The sequence below is a fragment of the Lytechinus variegatus genome, chromosome 4 (assembly GCF_018143015.1).
Source record: "Lytechinus variegatus isolate NC3 chromosome 4, Lvar_3.0, whole genome shotgun sequence".
Taxonomy (NCBI): Eukaryota; Metazoa; Echinodermata; class Echinoidea; order Temnopleuroida; family Toxopneustidae; genus Lytechinus; species Lytechinus variegatus.
Window position 1 is genome coordinate 48,815,867 of NC_054743.1, and position 8,281 is coordinate 48,824,147.

An 8,281-nucleotide genomic window follows, 5' to 3' on the forward strand; every position below is an offset into this window, starting at 1 on the left:
ATTACTCTGAAGTAAAAAAGTTTTAAAAAAAAAAAGTGCTGAGAATTATACTTATTCATATGAAGATGAAATACCGTGGACGGACTAGGCCTAAACTTCAACATTCAAGCTTGAAGTTTGGGCCTATAGTCCGTCCCCGCTATTTTCATAACCCATGACGACATCGACGATCTCGCTAGCAGGCTAGCACCAGCGATATCAAGGCCGGATCCCGCTCTGACCAAAGTTGACAGTTTGCAGTTACTAAAACAGGAGGTCGGAAACAAGTCTTCATCTACCCCTGATAATTGACAATAAAACTGAAATACAGGTTTACTTTTTGCCTACATGAAGCATTCCGATGAAGGTCTAGATCTACGACAAATGGTAAGTTAGGCCTATTTTTTGAGAAACTCACTGGCAGATGATTTATTTGGAAGTCAGGCAAAAGAATGGAAATGGAGCCTGAGGTTTACGTAGTAAAGTAATACGGGATGGGCCCGAACCCCGGCAAACATATCACCATTGCAAGTGAGATCAAAACATGAAAATGAACTTAACTTACTTTTATTCTTATGGAATGTCATTAGATTAATATTGATGTTCCCTCCAAGATTTTCTGCTCCAATGAAGTTCACTCAGAAATCACGATTTCGAACATCAATTCTATAAACAGATGTTTTGTCGAGCTATTTCGTTGTACAAACTGGAAATTAGCAGAGTCCAAAAGAACAACACTTCGCACACTTGTGGGGAATTGTGGGAAGGAAAAACGTGTTTAATTCATAAGATATGAATAAAACATTAGCGTCTTAGCCAATCATAGAGGTGCATTTTGCGTAATTTGACGTCATTTCATGAATTAAACATTGACCCTCCAAAATCAACCTTCAAATGGTCCGCCGGCAGCCATGTTGGCTGTGTACTAAACCTAAGGGTTCCCTCTCTCTCTAGCTCCCTTCGGGAGCTTACGTAAGATCGTATCTCTGTGAATTATTGTTAAATAAGGTAGTCATTCTGTTCCTGATTGGAAAAATGCTTAGAATGTCCAGTTTTCACATTTTTTGAGCTCGTGATTCGCCCTCACATTATTCGATTGGTGAGATGTGTATCCAGTTCAAGGGTCACTAAATGCAGTCCTCACAGGTTCCTTTCTGGTCAGTATATTAAAATTTCAGCTCGCAGTTCGAGCTCGCGTTTATTTCTTTTTTAGTTAGAATTAGATATGCATTTATTTCTTGATTACAACAAACTGCTCGGAATGTTTAACTTTCTTCTGTTCCAATGAAATGTCCAAAAACTTCAGCTCCCATTTCGCGTTCACAACATCTCGCAAGGATGCCCTTTTAACAGTAATTAACGCCATAATTGATCAAAAAGCAAGTTTAACAACTTCAGATTTGCATAATGGTTAGTTTCGGTCATGTTCGCTCATAGTACAAGAACATTTTTACTTTCAACATTAAATGCGTTAATTAAGTTTGTTTGGACTATATTAATTATTTCAAATGAAAAGGGTCTAGGAAAACTATCATACGCTAGTCACGTGACGTTGTACACAGAAATATGCCATGTTCAGCCTGCTCGATCTCAAAGTTTGGGGGGAAATGAGATGTAACCATTATACTAGTCATAAAGTATTATACATCAATCTGTAGGTAATCTATTTAGCATTGAGATGACAATCAATCTCGACCTTTCTTACCCTTAAGGATATTCCTATGGAAAACAAAGGTGCCGGTGTCTCGAAAATATACATGTTTTCAGATCGTTTTCCATAGTAAGAGTTGTGAACATGGACACTCACAAATTAACAGCGAGACGTAAATAGTGAATTACTTGTAATAATATCTGCCTCAAATGAATGGAAATTGATAAAAATGTTCACACTATTATCAATCTGGTGTGAGATTATTAATATATATAAAGATATACCAGGATTTCTGCAATATTACGTTCATGAAAACCACTGTTCCCTGTGTTGGAGCTGTGTGTGTGAACTGGTTACACTTCTTTATTCCGAAGGTTCGTAATTCCGAAACACGTAAATTGCCTATACCTCGATGTTCGTTAATCCGAAAACGAAAAAGGGTTCGTTAATCCGAACATTTGTGGCGTAATTCCGAAAACGAAATAAGGTTCGTTGTTCCGAAGGTTCGATAATCCGAAAACGAAATAAGGTTCGTTGTTCCGAAGGTTCGTTTATCCGAAAACGAAATAAGGTTCGTTGTTCCGAAGGTTCGTTAATCCGAAAACGAAATAGGGTTCGTTATTCCGAAGGTTCGTTAATCCGAAAACGAAATAAGGTTCGTTAATCCGAAGGTTCGTTAGTCCGAAAACGAAATAAGGTTCGTTAATCCGAAAATTAAATAAGGTTCGTATTTCCGAAAATGAAATTAATTCATTTTGGTAACAAGAACAGTGCTGTTCTTGCAAGATAACAGGATATTATGCAATGATAAACTAACGAACGATGATATATGTGTTGTGGCCAAAGCATGTATTAATTTAAGTGCACTTATATGCCAAAAAGGGCATTTTGGTGCAAACGGATATTCTAACCAATATCATCTGTGTAAAGAAGTTGTGTGTTCTGTAGTAATTAAGTTGAGCAAAGTTTTTTTAATTGATTTCTGATTGATAACATATATATTTGGGTGTTATTTTTCGCGAGAAAGCGTAGCAAGCAAGCGGTTTGGAAAAAATTCAAATCTGAAGTTATAAAACTCGCTTTTTGGTCAATGGATTTAATTACTGTTAAAAGGGCATTATTGTGAGATGTTGCGAGCGAATTACGAGCTCAAACTTTTGGAAATTTCATGTAGGCCTAACAAGACATAATAATAACATTGGTATTATTTACCAAGGCATTGTTTTTGTTTTTTTTATCTTATTAAGAATGACATCCCCAATTTCAACGAAAACTATAGCTCGCGCTTCGCGCTTGCATTATTTAACAAGGGCTTATGATATTATTACATATTTACTTTATTTTTAAATAATTATTGGCTATTAGGAATACCCTTTCAAAGAAACAAACAAACAAAAAATCAACTTTAAAGCTGCCGATCCGGGAAATTATGGGTGAAAAAAATTCGCCCCCCCCCCCCCATTGGCGAAAGTTGGATCCGCCGGGGGTAGCAGGGGGCACTTGCACACCTAAAGAAATAACAGGGAAATGTTATTTTTCCAAAATGGGAAATACCTTTTTTTCAAAATCAATACTTCATTTAAAGTATACATTTTAGATTAATTTTCAGGAGAAGCTCTTATTAAAAATGACATCCCCTCCAATACAAATATTATTATCTGGAGGTTACTCGCAGACGACCAACACACTTAATCCCCCAGCTGCATCTTTAAACCATTTGCTTGGGCAGCATTTGCTCAGATAAAATCGAAATTAAGCGTATGTTTGATCCGGGCGCCTATTCTTAAATCGATACATGCTTTGGCCACAACACACACATATATCATCGTTCGTTAGTTTATCATTGCATAATATCCTATTATCTTGCAAGAACAGCACCATTCTTGTTACCAAAATGAATTAATTTCATTTTCGGAAATACGAACCTTATTTAATTTTCGGATTAACGAACCTTATTTCGTTTTCGGATTTACGAACCTCATTTCGTTTTCGGATTAACGAACCTTCGGAATTACGAACCTCATTTTGTTTTCGGACTAACGAACCTTCGGAATTACGAACCTTATTTCGTTTTCGAATTAACGAACCTTCGGAAATACGAACCTTCGGAATAACCGAACCTTCGGAATTACGAATGTATGCGGTGTGCGTTATGTTTTTTTTTTAACCGCTCGCTCGCTACGCTTCCTCACAGAATAAAGTTATGCGTAGATATATATTTCATCAATTAGAAATCACTTCAAAAAGACTTTGCTCAACCTATTAAAGGACAAGCCCACCCTAGCAAAAAGTTTATTTGAATAAAAAGAGAAACATCCAACAAGCAAAACACTGAAAATTTTAGCCAAATCAGATGTAAAATAAGAAAGTTATGACATTTCAAAGTTTCGCTTAATTTCACAAAACAGTTATATGCACATTCTGATCGGTATTCAAATGAGGGACTGATGACGTCACCCACTCACTATTTCTTTTGTATGTTATTATATGTAATATTAAATATTTGAATTTTCTCCTTATTGTAAAAGTGAAACAATGATTAATTCCTTCCTGAACATGTAAAATTAGCTTTGTTTAATACTATGGTTCTGTCAAGTTGGTCCTTATTGTCCAGTTTGTAATAGATGAAATATTGTTTAATTCGAATAAAAAGAAACAAAAGAAATAGTGAGTGAGGGACATGATCGACTGTCTCATTTGCATGTCACTGAGTTGTGCATATCACTGTTTTGTGAAAAATAAGCAAAACTTTAAAATGTCATAACTTTCTTATTTTACATCCGATTTTAACGAAATTTTCAGCGATATGCTAGTTATTTATTCAGGTCAACATTATTTCTGGGGTGTACTTGACTTTTAAGTACTACAAAGCACATAACTACTTCACGCAGATGATAATCTGCGGGTGCGTCGTGGTCTAGTGGTTCTTACTCCCACCTTTGAAACAGAGGGTCATGGGTTTGAATCGTAGCCATGGCTTGTTTTCCTTCAGCACGAAATTTATCAACACTGTGCTGCACTCGACCTAGGTGAGGTGAATGGGTACCCGGCAGGAGTTATTCCTTGCATGTACTGAACGCCGGTGATCGTAGCTCGAGCTAAACCCGGGGTAATAATAGCAGCGCTTTGTATCCTCTGGTAAAAGCGCTTTATAAATCCAGCTATTATTATTATTATTATTATAATTTTGTGGAGAAACTGTCCGTTTGCACCAAAGTTCCGAGTTCATAGTGTCCTCTTTTGTTTTTTGCTTTGCACCCCCCCCCCCCCCCCCCCACCCCTGGCTCAAAACGTGATTTCACGTACGATTCCAATGCCAATTTCTGTTTCACTCAGAATTTGTATCTGTACAATTATTTTATATAAGAATAAGCAGCATAAGGGCTTCATTTATAGAAAGTTATACATTTAAAAAAAAATGATTACTTGTATTTCCACTTGTTTGATATGGTATCTGGAGGAGATTTCTTATTGAACTGTTATGTATAGGCTTATAACTACGGCTCATTACTTTTATTACATTATTATTAACAAAATGTAGGCTATTTTGGTTACATTTCTCCACTTTGGCACACCTACTAGAATTCCAGGGGGTGCTGCCTAGGGAGAATAACACACGCATCACCCCTAGGAAAATTCTGGAGTGCTAGCTGAATCCCCACTTCTAAGGGCGACCATGGCACATGCGTTGTCCTTTTGTACATTATGATTTTACATATACAGATTATATGTATATATATATATATATATATATATATATATATATATATATATATATATATATATATATATATATATATATATATATATACATATACATTGCATAATGCGTACAAAATACCCGGGGGTCAACCAGCACCAAATTTCGCACCAGATTCAATAACCACAAAAGCTCCATCACCAAAAACAAAAAGGACTTTCCTGTGGCCGACCACTTCAACCTCCGCAATCACTCTGTCAAAGATAGTCAAAGTCTGCATCCGATCGGCGGAGGATACAGATCGGCAGTGGAACAGAAATTGACTGCGCTGAGACATATCGTTAAAAGCCGCACGTTTGAAAGCGGCCTCAACAAAGATCTGTCTTGGCTCAACGAATTCATATATCTTTCTGAATTTCTGAATTTCCTTAATTCAGCTATCATGTTCATTATGATCTCTCTGCATATACAGCGCGTCCCCCAAAAAATGTCCCTCTGACATAGGACTGAATTAATTCTAAAATGTGGTAGGATTCTCAAATAAATGTTCATGAGTAGAAAGCTCATTTCATGTTCTAACTTTTATGAAAATTTCATTGGTCACGCTTCAGCGGTTTTGAATACACACTCTGTTACGTAACAGTGGTGCATTTTAGCTCATTCCAAGTTTGCAGCATTGATGCATTTCTTCATTGTCTATGGCATGTTAACCCCATTCTTACATCCATGATCTGAGCAGGGATAATTCCCTAATCATATCTACGCTCATCAAATCATAAACTTGAGCATGTTCAGAAGGACAAGAAACATAAAAAATTATGTTTGTTTGATGATTGATAAGGGGAATCAGTGCACCAACTTGAAAGAAAATGTGAATGATGGATGAGTAAAATAAGCTGAAAAGGGGGAAACAACAAGTTAATCACCTTTTGCAAAAAGGAACTATACCAAAGAAAATTTTGACTTTTTTCTTTTAAGAAGTGACACTGAATTATTGAACTTGACCTCAGTAGCTAATTAACTAAAAAAAAGTAATGAAAACAAAAATGCAGTATTGTTGGAATTATGCATGAAACAGACATGACCCGTTGTCTCAATCATTGTGCATCTCCCGTTTATCAAACATGAAATGAACTGTCAAATACTGTTATTGCCCTTCTGAACATGCTCAAGGTTGTGATTTGATGAGCCTGGTTAGATCATGGAGATTTCCCTGGTCAGATCAGGGAATTCCTTGGTCAGAACAAGGAGATAGAGGTGATATCTCCTTGGTCAGAATGGTCAAAGGGGGTTGATATGCAAGAAAGTGCAGGACACAAAGCAGTGTTGCATGCATATAAACTTGGAATGGGTTGAAAAGCACCACTGTTACATAATAGGCTGTGTATTCAAAACCACTGAAGCAAGACCAATGAAATTTTTATAGAAGCTAGAACATGAGATGGGCTTCCTATATCAATACATTTCATTGAGAATAATTCTTATTTTTTGGAAAATTATTAAGCCGCATATCAGAGGGACATTTTTTTTGGGACGCGCTGTAATGTGCAGCGTGCGCGGTCTCAGCTATTACGAAATATTTTTATTGTTACGAAAGTTAAATCATACTCTTTTATTATTACTTAACTTACGTCATTAATGATCGTTTACCCAAAAGCGCGCAATATACATTCATAACAGCATTTTGCGCACCAAGCAGCAGTTACCCTAGTCCCGCTGAGATCGCGCACGCTTTAATAAAAACAACTGTCATTTAAACTTATCACAATTCCCGAATATTTCCTGAAGAAAGTAGATGTCTACCGAAAATTTGGAAAGTGAATAAAGAAACTTAATTGTTGGCATTGCAAAACTGCATTACTCGCGAATTTGTTTCGCATTTGTGATATATATATATATATATATATATATATATATATATATATATATATATATATATATATATATATATATACATAAATATATACTTCATTGTGAATACAATGATCAAGATTTGTTTTATAGTCTCCTTCAATATAATGTGTGTGTGTTTGTGTGTGTGTGTGTGTGTATATATATATATGTACACACACACACACACATATTCAAGGAGACTATAAAACAAATCTTGATCATTTTATTCACAACGAAGTCAAACTGTATTAAAGCATTGTAAATATTTGTAAATAAAATGTAAATAAACCATAAGATGAAATAGACTTCAGACATTAGAAGGAGAAGAAGAAAAAGGAAGAATAAAAAAAAGGATTTCACTTCTAAATTATTTAAATTCCAATTCATTCATTTCGCTTTTGTGCATCTTATTTACATTTCAAAATGCTGTACATAAAACCATTATCGTTGGAGCTGGGCAAAGTTTAAAAGTCATCATGCTTTTTAGCACAATTACACTAAAAGGCTTGTACAATGGTGGTATATGATCGAAAAAAAAAAATATATGATTTAACTAGATTCATTTTAGATTCTATACCTTTTCTGATATTTTCTTCCTTTTTTTTCTTATATGATGAGTATGTGATGGGGTTATTTTTATTTCATTTCAAAATGATGTACATAAAACCATTTCCGTTGAAGCTGGGCCAATTATAAAAGCAGTCATGCTTAGCTACACCAAAGAAGCATGTGAAATGGTATAATGGTAAGATGTGATTAAACTAGATTCATGACAAATCCGATACTAATTCTGATATTTTATTCTTTTCATTTCATATATGAGTGGGTGATGAGAACATGACTGATATGGAAAAAGAACGATTAGATGGACGTATGACGTGGAGGGGGGGGATGGATTGCCGGGTGGATGGATTTGTGGGGGTGCAGAAAATTAAAGGGGAAGTTCACCATGAAAAAATGTTTATTGTAAAAATAGCAGGAAAATGATAAAATATATTGGAGAATGTTTGAGGAAAATCCATCAAACAATTTTAAAAAGTTATTAGAATTTTAATTAT